This window comes from Erpetoichthys calabaricus, chromosome 1 (genome assembly GCF_900747795.2).
Source record: "Erpetoichthys calabaricus chromosome 1, fErpCal1.3, whole genome shotgun sequence".
NCBI lineage: Eukaryota > Metazoa > Chordata > Cladistia > Polypteriformes > Polypteridae > Erpetoichthys > Erpetoichthys calabaricus.
Genome location: NC_041394.2, coordinates 60,770,378 through 60,784,354, shown reverse-complemented (window position 1 = coordinate 60,784,354; position 13,977 = coordinate 60,770,378). Strand labels below are relative to the sequence as shown.

The following is a 13,977-nucleotide window of genomic DNA, read 5'->3' as shown; positions in this document are numbered from 1 at the left end:
AGTTTAGGAATAAGAGGAATTCAGTACACCGATGAAGTTCCCCGTTGATGCCAAAGGTGTTAACTGCAGCTATAGCAGTTGAGCACATCTGGGAACACCTGGGACACTGACTTGCTGGACAGCTAAAGCAGCCGCTCACGCTAGGTTAGCAAATCAAACGTGTCGTTCCAAAAAGGCACTTTTGCTCCGATTGACATTAGCAAATATGACCCTAAAAAAAAATTAACGGGAGTTGCACATATAGTTTACTGGGTGCCATAATATAATACATAAAGACAGGTTTATAAAGGTTATAATTAAAAATGAATACAAGAAATTATGCAAATTTAACATTATAGTAAAATGAAATACATAATTACAAGGTATACCGGGTGCCTCTGCATTTTATAATGGGGTGTTGCTTATTTGTAATTTGTTTTTATTTGGCAAATGTGCTGCATTCTTGGCTGATTCATTAGCCGCGTTATGAAACACGATATATCAAATAAGTACTGCTTATCTGTTAATTTTCTGTTGGACCTATTTGTAACAAAGAACTGCAAGTATAATTGAACGTGCCTAAACTCGCCATGAGGCTGACGTGCAAAGAGAGACTGATAGATGGGAAAGGTACAATTTAATGTATAGAAAAAAAGTTAATCTTAGCTTAAAGAGAGTAGAACGACAAATAACAAAGCTAGAATTTCATATAGAAATACAAGGCAGCGGGATATAGTTATATGGTCTAATAAACAAAACATAAATCCTGTAGGGTGTGTGAGAACATAAGCAGGACGAGTAAATCCAGTGTGTACATCCACTCACGCATGCGTTTGTAGAGACTGGTGGAGGGAGATAGCGAGCGAGGGAGAGAGAGAGGGAGAGGGAGAGGGAGGGAGTGAGGGAGGGAAGGAAGAAGAGAGGGAGGTGAGGAGCAGATCGGAGCTCTTGCACCTCCGGCTCGTAGGCTACAGCAATATCACTCCATCCCTCGCCGATCGGATTATCGCTTTACTGCGCTTCCCACCCTCTAGAGCCCTGCCTATTGAGCAACATAGAGTATACGTATCCGAAACCAGGAGCTGTGCTTTCCAGCACCAGTGCCACAATCAAGCTTCCTTCCCTCGTTTCTTCGTTTTTCATTTCTTTTTTTTTCTTTTGCTCCTTAAATGCACTCCAATATTTTCCAGGAGAGAAGATTCGTTTCTGCATCACTATGAGATTGTCCCAACCCAAAACAGGAAGTTCAATACTGTAGTCCTGTACCTTTCTTCACCGCACGGTAATTGGAGTTCTTTAATACTATCCGCTTGATTATTATTGTTAATAGTCGGAACTAGCACATTGAACAGTAACGATTCATTATTCTGTTTATGCAGTCTTTTATTACCTAATGTGTTCGGTAATGTATATAAATACATATATTTATTTGCAAGAATATTCATATTTCCAGTGGTAATTTATTCCTCTAAAGGATCATTACTCCCTTTGACGTGTGGATTATATAGATATATTGCAACTAATTTGTTTTCTTACTAGACATCCTAAACAAATTCATTAATAAGGAGCAAAGGTAAGTTTTTATTTTTTGTTTCTTTGCAAGAAGGTGTGCAGTGATTCTTTTGACGATTTCCACATGGGCTACAAATATTTTTATGGAATTTCCTCGTGCTTTTATTATTATTATTATTTTTAACCGATTTAACAGCAGTTGCCTTAGTCGCTTAATTTGGCTTTTTCCGCATTGACACTTGATTAAAAGAATCATGTCTCATTTTTCTCTCTCCCTCTCTTTATATTCCAATTATATATATATATATATATATATATATATATATATATATATATATATATATATATATATATATATATATATATGTATAGTGTGTGCCTGTTTCTGCGTATGATGCGTACGGCTGCACTCGAATTTGATGGCACATCTGGATAAAATGGTCAGCGCTACCTTAGTTTGGATGCTTAGCCTTTATGATTTCAGCATCTAAACGGAGCGATCCACTTTACATGTTAGCAGTTTCTCGTCACAGCGATACGTTGTGTTGCATGCAGGCAGTGAATGGTGAACCGGCATTTAAAGGTTAAATAAAACATGTTTGTTTCCCTCGAGGATGCGTGCTGACGGCTCCCTCTTAAAATGACACATGACTGGTAAGCTTGTGTTTCAGGGATTTTTCGTAGATCTGATTTATGCCACTCGGCGATTTTCTGCACACCTATGCAGATGTGTTCCGTCTAACGTGATGCTCAGGCGGCGAACGTTTGCTTTTACTATGTTGTAAAATTTCCATTTCACGATGCACAATTTAGTACTAGGCTTGATGAAAAAAGATACAAAGTGTGCGGGACGTTCACGGCAGGTTTTGTGTTTGCTGATAACTTTTAATAAATAACAAACATTTACGCTTAATTCTAAATTTGAAGAGTTGCTCTCCTTGAAGGAATGCTATTTTGTTCAATATGGGTGTGTATGCCCAGAGAGATACCCAAAACGTGCCCAGTGAAATAGTTTTCTCTTGTGCCTATCATGTAATATTGACTGCATGTGCTGTTTTTTCACTCTGTTACCACACGGTTTTTACTCGACAGAAGAAGCCCTTTTTGTTGTTGTGTTTATGCGTTGTGAAACAGTCCCTGAGAGATTATTTTGCATTTGCCAGGCTCAAAGGAATGATGGCTTCTTTTTCTTTGGCTCAAGTCTGGCAAAGGATCTTTAATTAGACAAGAACTACTGAGATCCTAAGCCAACTTAAAAAGCAATTTTAAATGAAACTAAAATGCAATGACAAAATAATTACATTTTGCATAAAATAGTCTTTTATTTATTTCAGCTGATTGACTGAGCTCAAAAACAGCAAAAAAAAAACCCACACAATATACAGTCACAAGAAACTTATACTTAGTTTTGGTCATCTAGAGGTTAGGAGCATGCGCCAATATAGCAACAGAAGAAATTACTGCTTTCAGTGATGAAGTAAGCTTGCAGAAGATAGCCTGATTAAGCACAGTAAAGGATTTTAAATGATTCACGAAGGATAAATATATTTCACAATTTTTCTGCAGTCCAAGATTAGACTTGTGAGGCTGTCTTACGTTCTAAGCAGAGGGCAGCAGGGGTTATAAGGGGATGTTTTGATGGATAACACTTGCAATTATAAGAGAATCCAGCCAAATCTGTTTGCGGTTCTCCAGGGACCGGTTTTTCAGAATGTTTATTGAAATTGTCTTTAGCAGCCTTCACCTTGTGTATGATCGGGGTTCAGGTGGCATGCTTCATGATGCATTTGTGTGGTGTGGGGGTATTTGTGCTTCAGTGAGCTGCCCATATTGATTGCCTGTCTGGATGTGTCTTGCTTAACAAATTTCATCAATTTGTCTGGACTCCATAGACAGTAATGGCCTTAGTGTAGCTACACCTGGTATAACAGATGTAAAGAGTTAATGTACATTTAAGATTATGCTTACTTTTATAGTTTTTGTACTTACTTTCTGTTGTTCACTGTAAAAAAAAACAATATGCCAAATTGTATTACTGTCTTGTTTATAAATGTTTGATAGTTTGCTTTACTGTTACATGTAATCTGGAGGTAAAGACTTTATTTATTTGATCTACTATTGATTGCTGTAGGAAGAAATGTAGTTTGCCCTGCTGCTCAGCCACCTCAGCAGCAATGTGCTTGTACTTGTTTGTACTGAGACTTCTGTAAGCCATCCTAGGTAAAGCATTGATTAAATTAATATTTTTGTTATAATTTTACTGTAAGTGCTCTAAGGTGGACTGATATTCCATCCATGGTTGGACCTGGCCTTGTACCTGATGCTTCTGGGAAAGAGTTCATCTCCCCAAGGCCCTAAAACTGGATACACAGTTCAAGTAAATGAATGCATAAATGAGTGGCTAATAATAATAATAGTAATCATATATTTTGATAGACTGATATGGGCCTATCTTCTTCTTCTTTCGGCTGCTCCCGTTAGGGGTTGCCACAGCAGATCATCTGTCAGCATATTGATTTGGCAAAATATTACACCGGATGCCCTTCCTGTCGTAACACTCCCCGTTTATCCGGGCTTGGGACCGGCACAAAGAAACACATTGGTTTGTGCATCCCCTGTGACTGGGTTGATATGGGCCTATATTGGCAAGAAAAAAATGATCCTTTTGCAAATCTTTAGCTAAAACTGAGTAAGTGAGAAAATAGAGGGGGAGTACTATTAATTCTATTAGTTCAGCCTTGTTTTTTGTGTGTTCCACTTGAAACGTAGTAAGCCAAACTTGCTCTTAGAACAATAAAAATCTGAAATGAATTGAATTAGTAATAAGGACGTGAGATTAGCAATGCTGTGTCACAACTTCAGACTCGTGGGATCAAATTTGAGCCTGACTGTTTGTAGTTTTAATGTTTCAAACACGTCTTTGTGGATGGTCTCCGAGTATTTTAGTTCCTCCTTTCTGTCAAATATGCACAGGTCAACTTGATGGGCTTTTTTTCCAGCGATGGATCAGGCAGGTTTTGTTTTTTTGCCTAGATTAGTGCTAGAAAAAGACTTGGAAAAATAATAACATTGGGCAAGACACTGGCACAATGGTTAAGACTGCTGCTTCACCGTTTCAGGGCTTTCAGTCTGATTTCCAGTCACTATCTCTGTGTATTATGGATGTTCTCCCTGTGCCTCAGAGTGCACAACTTTCCTTCCCACATCCCAAAGACATGCAGGTCATGTTAACTGATGGATCTGAACCGAGTCAGGGTGGATGAGCACATGAGTGTACTCCACAGTAAATAGATCCCCCATTTAGTGTTGGCTCTTGCCTTGGGACTGATGATGCCAGAATAATCTCTGGCCCTCCATGATCCTGAATTTGATGAGCAGAAATGAAAAATGGATAATTATCCAAACCTTGGGCGGCACGGTGGTGCAGTGGTAGCGCTGTTGCCTCACAGTTGGGGGACCTGGGTTCGCTTCCCGGGTCCTCCCTGCGTGGAGTTTGCATGTTCTCCCTGTGTCTGTGTGGGTTTCCTCCGGGCGCTCCGGTTTCCTCCCACAGTCCAAAGACATGCAGGTTAGGTGGATTGGAGATTCTAAATTAGCCCTAGTATGTGCTTGGTGTTTGTGTGTGTCCTGCGGTGGGTTGGTACCCTGCCCAGGATTGGTTCCCTGCCTTGTGCCCTGTGTTGGCTGGGATTGGCTCCAGCAGACCCCCGTGACCCTGTGTTCGGATTCAGCGGGTTGGAAAATGGATGGATTCAAACCTTTGGCAAAAATGAATACTTTTTGAAACAGAAAGAGCAGAGTGGAAATTTAGATGCCACATTTATAAAATAATAATTATAGCTACAGTAAACATCTCTCTGTCACAATGTTTAATAGTTAAAAGGCACCAAAGTGGCATGATGGCAAACCTGTGAAATCTGAATGCCTCTGACAAGGTTTGTGAGTGCAGGTATCTGAAAGCTGATGAGATCAGGCTCCCAAGTTGGCGTGTCTATGAAAACTGATGAGATCAGATAACAAGGTGCTGTGAGACTGCCGACTCTGAATGCTGATGAGATCAGACTCTTGAGTTACTGTTGGCTACAGGCAGCTAAAAGCAGAATACAGTAGGTCAGACTTCCAGAAAACATGGCTGCGGGTTTATGAAAATGGAAGAAATCTGGCCCCCAGGTGATGTGACAGCAGAGCTTTGAATGATGAAGAGATCTGAATCTTTGGCAGGGTGACTGTTGACCCCTTGTTCTCTACTAATGCGGCCACGGGCTTCTGGAAGTTAAAGAGATCAGGCTTTCATATCATGAAATTGCAGGTTTCTGAAAGGTGATGATTTTTGATGTACTAAGTGCTGGATAAGATTTGCAGATGAGGTGGATGCTTAACTCTGAAGATTGAATATAGTGTGCTCTGATGTGTGGTTCTGAAGTTATGTGGACACCTACATTTGATGAGATCATGCTGTAAAAGTAAATGGGCTGCAAATTTCTGAAAGATGGATTAAAAACAATTGTCGTGATTTGCTTAATGAAAAGCTGAATACATTAAATAATCAAGAAATGCAGCAGCAGGCATCAAAAAGCTGATATGCTCAAACTGGTAGGTGACATGGCTGCAAGCTCCTGAAAGCTGATGACATGAGATCAGTGTGACTGCAGACTTTGAAAGGAAGGTCTCAAGTCATGTGTTTGAGGGGATCTGAATGCTGACAAGATCAGGTAGGTGATAAAGTGGCGTCCAGTGAAAGCTGAGGAGATTGGACTATCAGTGGGCAGGCGGTATGACAGAACAGATAAACCATACTTTTGGCTCACAGTGGGAGTCTCATAACCTGCCTGTGACAAATAAATGACAAAAGTAGTAATAAAAATAAAGTATAGTAATAAAAGAGAAGAAATGTAGCACATAAGGTTTCTTAAAACTAGACAGGTAGTTTAATGTGGATGCATGTCTTTAAGCCATTGAAAGCAGAGAAATAAGACACTTAGGCTATTTGGCTGCAATTCTGTGAAAGATGAAGAAGTCATGTTCCAAGTTACAAGCTGATGAGGTCCATCTCCCAGGTAACATGCCTGTAAATTTGTGAATAAATAATAGATACATAATTTGGAGTCTCATGATGTGATTAATGTCTCGTGAAAGCCCACAGAATTAGACATTTAGGTAACTTGAGTGCAGGCTTCAAAAAGCTTATAAAGTCAGACATGGCTGCAGCCTTCTGAAATGGATTAAACCGAGAGTTTTGATTTTCCGCTTCTTCACTGCCGTCCAGCCTCTGCCATGCACCGTGCATTTTTAAATCACTTCTTTTGTGCACAGCAAACTGACCAGAATTAAATTAACACTTAATAGCATGGGATCATTGTTCCTGTTTTCAAGTATTAACTTAACACAAGTCATTTTGCTGTGTGTATTGGACCTTACATACTGACTGACAGTTTTGCGCGTGGTGGACGGTTGAGCACTCTGAGCCTGCTTTATAAACTGTGTATTAGGTGGAGCTGTTGGCCACATTGGAACGTTTATTGGATCAATTGTTATCTCCTTCTAATATATGGAATTAGACCTTGTTCTGGAATGGTTAAAATGGATGTTGAAATAACTTGACCAATCCATCTATTTTCTTGCTTCTCCTGTGCTGTTTTAAAGAGTAAAATTAGATTAGGTATTTAAAGACATGTGCATTTGAGGACTGGCAGGCCTGGAGCTGTTATGATAAGCACCTGCTGTGTAAACACAATCTGAAATGAGTATTTCTATATATTTTTTATATTATTCATCCATCCATCTGTCCATCCATACTGTTAACCCACTGAAGTCAATTTTGGATTCACAAGGAGCCAGATTTCATCACCAGGCACAATGCTAAGGGCTCCCGGACATCAACTTCTTAACATCATTGGGTTCCTACAATGGAATCATTTTGTAATTTTGACTCTAAAATGGCCTTCACATTATTTCAAGGAAGGCGTCTAGGTAGACAGCTTTACACAAACAGCATATAGTAGTTTAAAATTGTGACTGGGTTAACTTGGGATAGCTATGCAGTGAATGAGATTTCAGTGCATGATCATATACAATATATTGTTACAGAGAGTTATTTGACTACTGGGCATGTACAACATTATTAACAGTTTGACAGAACTCACCGGATGTCTGGGTGAGCTAATTGCAGGAGCAAGTACATTCATTGGAGCTCATTGAAGTTAAAACTCCAAAAGTGTAATCATAAGAAAAAGAGTTTACTCACCAAACACTTCAACAGAAGCCAGCATCAGCTAATTGTGAAAAGAAGTAAACCCATCCATCCATCCATCCATCCATGCATTATCCAACCCACTATATCCTAACTACAGGGTCACGGGGGTCTGCTGGAGCCAATCCCAGCCAACACAGGGCGCAAGGCAGGAAACAAACCCTGGGCAGGGCGCCAGCCCACCTTAGAAGTAAACCATCCATCCATCCATTATCCAACCCACTGCATCCAAACACAGGGTCACGGGGGTCTGCTGGAGCCAATCCCAGCCAACACAGGGCACAAGACAGGGAACCAATCCTGGGCAGGGTGCCAACCCACCGCAGGACACACACAAACACACCCACACACCAAGCACACACTAGGGCCAATTTAGAATCGCCAATCCACCTAACCTGCATGTCTTTGGACTGTGGGAGGAAACCGGAGCGCCCGGAGGAAACCCACGCAGACACGGGGAGAACATGCAAACTCCACACAGGGAGGACCAGGGAGGCGAACCCAGGTCCCCAGGTCTCCCAACTGCGAGGCAACAGTGCTACCCACTGTGCCTAGAAGTAAACCTTTCTTGTTAATTAGCTTTCATACAATTTATAAGGAAACCCTTGCCTGGCTTCATGTTTCACTAGTAAGTACCTGTGTAGACCACACAACAAACCCTGTTGTTTTTTCCTTTGCTTTGCTCATTACCTCTAAAGGAGCTTGCATTGAATTCATTGACAGCTACACAACTGTACGGTTAATGGAGCACAATACTGAGGCAGAGCAGCGCCTGCCACCATTTAGAAAGTGGGAAGGACCGACAGCTGTTTAAATAAATAACTCTGAAGTGAAAATTTAAGAAAATTGTGCTAAATGGACTAAAATGAACCCGAATTTAATCAGCACTATGAGGAGTACTCACATTTTTAATTTACGCATACTTCACTTTGTAATTTAATGTGTACAAATTTGTCTGCATGCACATATTATTTATTTCATCAGCCGCAATAGTCTTTGAAAAAAGCTGGGAGAATATGTGGATATGTGAAAAAACTGTTTTAGTGTACTAGTTTGAGTTCCCTGTGAAGAAGAAGCATTACAGTTTGTTACAATTAACATGTTACAATTAAAAGTTGTCATTTGATTTTTTTATAGGTGAGATGGTGTCATGGAGGTTAGGGCTGATGCTTCCCAGCTGAAGGGTTGGGGTCCCTGCATTTGTGTGGTTCTTATTTCTGACATCTCTAACACTTGCAGGGGTGAAACTCAATAGGTCTTGGTGTGTATGAGGTGTGTGTGTGTGTGTGTATGTGGCTGGTGTGCCACTCAGTGGTCACTGTGAGTGGTTGCCTGTGACACAGTATAAATGTTAATGTTAAAAATCCAAACCACTGTGTAACTCTTACAAAGTTACTTTATTGCACATTTCTCCACTTTTAGTTTCTCTGAAACAAGGACAGACATGCTGCTTTAAACTGTGATACCATAAAAAATTGGGTTGATATTTTTCTTTTCTCTGGCTGAAAATATTTTTGATGTAAATTCAAGTACAGTCTGTGCCTGTTTAATAGATGTCCCTTTATTAGCCCCAAGCACTTTTTGTTGGCAGTCACTCTATTCTTTCTGATTTCTTTGTGAATATTCTTGAAAGCAGGCCTTTCTGTGACATACACCTAGGTGTAATGGACTTGGAATATGCTATGTAGTGGTAAGCAAACTTGGTGCAGCATTGGCATCTGTGGGTACATTTTACTAATTGGGTCAATTAATTGAGGAAATGGTAACAAGCAAGAGAATTAAAATGAAGATGGTAGCTAAATGAAGAAAAATGAACAGAGCCCAGCTTGCTAAATCCTGAGATAAAAACACAAACTATGTCTAAAGACATCCATTTATTTTCATTCTGCTATTTCAAATGAGGGCCACAGCAGCTTTTGCAAATTTAATCACACACTGAGGAGCATTTAATAAAAGAGAAACTGCTATCTAATTAAGCAAGGGGTGCAACTAAATCGAGGGACTGGCCCCTGAAAGAAAAGCTGCAGGTCCCCCAGGGTGTAGTCTGAGAGCTACTTTCCTACACTCCACCTTTACTACAGGTGGGATACTCATAGATAGGAAGCACCAAAGGAATTCTGGTTTTGTGCTTTCACAGTCTGACTAAGTAACATTCATGTGCTGCGCTACTGATTAGGCAACTCAATCCTGTAGTCGTCATGGAAATTATGAAAAGAATATTTCAGTTTTGTGCAAATATAAAACGTGCATTGAATACAATGCAACCAAATTCATTGTGCCATTTTTGTAATTGCCCTTTACATTACAGCATCACGTAAAGCCAGAGACTGTCCTGGGTGTATTAGAAGCAAAGTGGAAGCCATACTGTGATGCCAGGCCCATTCAGAGTCACCAAATTTGCAATTTTTTGTGATGTGGCATGAAGTTTAAATTTCCAAAGAAAACTCACACAGACTTAACGACAGATGTTGACCAAGCTAGACATGCCATAGAGCTGAGCTCTCAAAAGTTGTGGAAATCTAGGACTCAATGCTGTGCCTCTAGGTTAATATGAAAGATAACAGCCAAAAAAGTAGTTACACTTTTTTGTTTGACATTTTTACTTTTACTTCATGAAATTTTAGCTTTTACATAAAGTACCTACAATATCCTTTGTGTTTTCACTAAAATGGGTGGTTTTGAAATAAATTATATTTGTAGAAATACACTCACAGATTAAATTACAAAGCAAAATTGATGCTAACGACTGTGCTACTGCACAACTCAGTGATGCCCTTTAACTCATCTGTCACTTTCTGAACCCGCCTAATCAAGTTTTAGGGCTGGGGTCTATCTTGGCATTACTGAATTCCGGAAACCTCCAGTTCATAGGAGAGCACATTCATCCATGCCATGAGAATATAGAGTCACCATTTCAACTAGAGTTGTATGCATATGGAATGGGGAAAACTGAAATTACTGAAGATAAAACCTCATGGGCGTGAGGCAAACATGTAAACTCCACATAGACATGGATCAGGGTGGGATCAAAATGCAGGAGTTGTGCCACTATGCCCCTCAGTGATGCAACTAAATCTGTCCAATCATTTGCACAACATTTTTAATCCAATTTATGTGCTGTTAGAGGCCAAGTCCTACCACAGAAACATGTAACACAAGACAGGAAGCAATCCTGCATGTGGTGCCAATCCATCGCAATTCACACTCAAGCACATGCATAGTCACTCACACTAAGCTAATTTATAATTTTCAATAATCATCAAATACATGTCTTTGGCATAATTGAGGGAACAAACAGAATACTTGGGGAAACATGCATACCTCATCCAGTGTGATCAGGTCACTAACCAATATCATCAAGTCATCAAGTTGAAGTCTGAAGGTTCACCGTATACTTTGATCGACTTCACTATCCATCAATCAAATATCAGACTTGCTTAATGCAGTTGATGGTTGAAGACTACCCTGGGAGTATCAAACAAAAGGTAGAAGCCCACCCTGAATAAATGATAGGGTGTACTGACTATGCAGGGCAACAGCAGTTTAAAGTAAAATGGACTCTGAAGGGGCATCATACGTGTAATAACTAGCCAAGGTAGTAACTGGGAGCACAGAAATGAAATACACAAAGGCTAAGATGTGAGATACAAATGAAGGTAAAGAAATGTAGCAAAAGCTATCCAATTAGAATATTTCTTGCAGCCAAAGCCAAAACACAAGATGAGAATCAGTTGAAGAACAAGAAGGAATGCATAACCAGAAAGAGTTTTGAACAATTATTACAAGGGTTTTATTTAGCTTTGATTTGATTTCCACAAACTTGGACAATGAGGAAGTGTTTAATGCTGACCTTTATATGGTCAAGGTAATGATGTCACATGCTAAATTATCTCTCGTTTGTTCGTTCTGCCCACCAACAGCCTGATCAACCTTCTATTGCAAACAGCAAACCTTGGCAGCCCCTGTAATAAAAACAAAATCATGCTGCAGCAAGACATACAGTGCATTCGGAAAGTATTCACAGCACATCACTTTTTCCACATTTTGTTGTTACAGCCTTATTCCAGAACGGATTAAATTCATTTTTTTTCTCAGAATTCTACACATAACACCCCATAATGACAACGTGAAAAAAGTTTACTTGAGGTTTTTGCAAATTTATTAAAAATAAAAAAACTGAGAAATCACATGTACATAAGTATTCACAGCCTTTGCTCAATACTTTGTTGATGCACCTTTGGCAGCAATTACAGCCTCAAGTCTTGTTGAATATGATGCCACAAGCTTGGCACACCTATCCTTGGCCAGTTTCGCCCATTCCTCTTTGCAGCACCTCTCAAGCTCCATCAGGTTGGATGGGAAGTGTCGGTGCACAGCCATTTTAAGATCTCTCCAGAGATGTTCAGTTGGATTCAAGTCTGGGCTCTGGCTGGGCCACTCAAGGACATTCACAGAGTTGTCCTGAAGCCACTCCTTTGATATCTTGGCTGTGTGCTTAGGGTCGTTGTTCTGCTGAAAGATGAACTGTCGCCGCAGTCTGAGGTCAAGAGCGCTCTGGAGCTGGTTTTCATCCAGGATGTGTCTGTACATTGCTGCAGTCATCTTTCCCTTTATCCTGACTAGTCTCCCAGTCCCTGCCACTGAAAAACATCCCCACAGCATGATGCTGCCACCACCATGCTTCACTGTAGGAATGGTATTGGCCTGGTGATGAGCGGTGCCTGGTTTCCTCCAAACGTGATGCCTGGCATTCACACCAAAGAGTTCAATCTTTGTCTCATCAGACCAGAGAATTTTCTTTCTCATGGTCTGAGAATCCTTCAGGTGCCTTTTGGCAAACTCCAGGTGGGCTGCCATGTGCCTTTTACTAAGGAGTGGCTTCCGTCTGGCCACTCTACCATACAGGCCTGATTGGTGGATTGCTTCAGAGATGGTTGTCCTTCTGGAAGGTTCTCCTCTCTCCACAGATGACCTCTGGAGCTCTGACAGAGTGACCATCGGGTTCTTGGTCACCTCCCTGACTAAGGCCCTTCTCCCCCGATCGCTCAGTTTAGATGGAAGAGTCCTGGTGGTTTCGAACTTCTTCCACTTACGGATGATGGAGGCCACTGTGCTCATTGGGGCCATCAAAGCAGCAGAAAGTTTTCTGTAACCTTCCCCAGATTTGTGCCTCGAGACAATCCTGTCTCAGCGGTCTACAGACAATTCCTTTGACTTCATGCTTGGTTTGTGCTCTGACATGAACTGTCTACTGTGGGACCTTATATAGACAGGTGTGTGCCTTTCCAAATCATGTCCAATCAACTGAATTTACCACAGGTGGACTCCAATGAAGCTGCAGAAACATCTCAAGGATGATCAGGGGAAACAGGATGCACCTGAGCTCAATTTTGAGCTTCATGGTAAAGGTTGTGAATACTTATGTACATGTGCTTTCTCAATTTTTTTATTTTTAATAAATTTGTAAATTTAAAAATCTCAAGTAAACTTTTTTCACGTTGTCATTATGGGGTATTGTGTGTAGAATTCTGAGGAAAAAAATGAATTGAATCCATTTTGGAATAAGACTGTAACATAACAAAATGTGGAAAAAGTGATGCGCTGTGAATACTTTCCGGATGCACTGTATTTCAAACAACGTCTTCCATGGTCCAAATCAGAAAAACAACCTGACCATTAAATTCCTTTGCCTCTAAAGCCCTTAGAATTATATATGCATTATTATTAGAGGCCAAGGAAAAGATGAAAAAAAAATATAAATAAGGTCCAGATTAGGACACAGGCCACACTGATACATACACATTCTCTCTCTGCTCTTTTATTGGATTTTTTCTGCTTTGCCAGCTGCCACCCAAATTGTGGGGCTATTGGAGCAGAAGTTTTTATAGCTGAATGCCCTTTCTGATCCAGCCTCCTTTAGTCACCTTGAGCAACATGCAAGAGGGACAGTGACCTTATTCTAACCTCAGAAGTGCAATTTAAACTCACCAACTGGAAAGAAAAAAAAATAGAGTGCTGGGAGAAACATTTTAAAAATCGAGACAAAACTTGCATGAGGAGAATGTCCAAATTCAAACCCAGGACTTGAAAGTAATGCTGACCACTGTGCCACCCTCAGTTTCATTATTTGGTATTTTATTCCATGTTTCTGTTATTCAGTGCGTGAAGAAATAACTGTTTAGATCAACCAAATGAATCAATCAATCCATACGCTTTATGTCACCTTAAAAGCCTAC

General features: G+C 40.3%; 1 protein-coding gene across 3 annotated transcripts in view; it reads left to right on the top strand.

The window, feature by feature from the left end:
- The first annotated feature begins 895 nt into the window (after window positions 1-895).
- The window catches only part of gabbr1b (gamma-aminobutyric acid (GABA) B receptor, 1b), a 721,337-nt gene continuing 708,255 nt past the window's right edge, over window positions 896-13,977 (top strand). For 2 of the 3 annotated variants that reach the window (XM_051933714.1, XM_028800495.2), the window contains exon 1: window positions 897-1,261. The gene's annotated coding sequence lies outside the window, so the exon portion shown is untranslated. Of the gene's footprint in view, window positions 1,262-13,977 lie in introns of all 3 variants that reach the window. The other variant, XM_051933715.1, reaches the window with a different exon arrangement.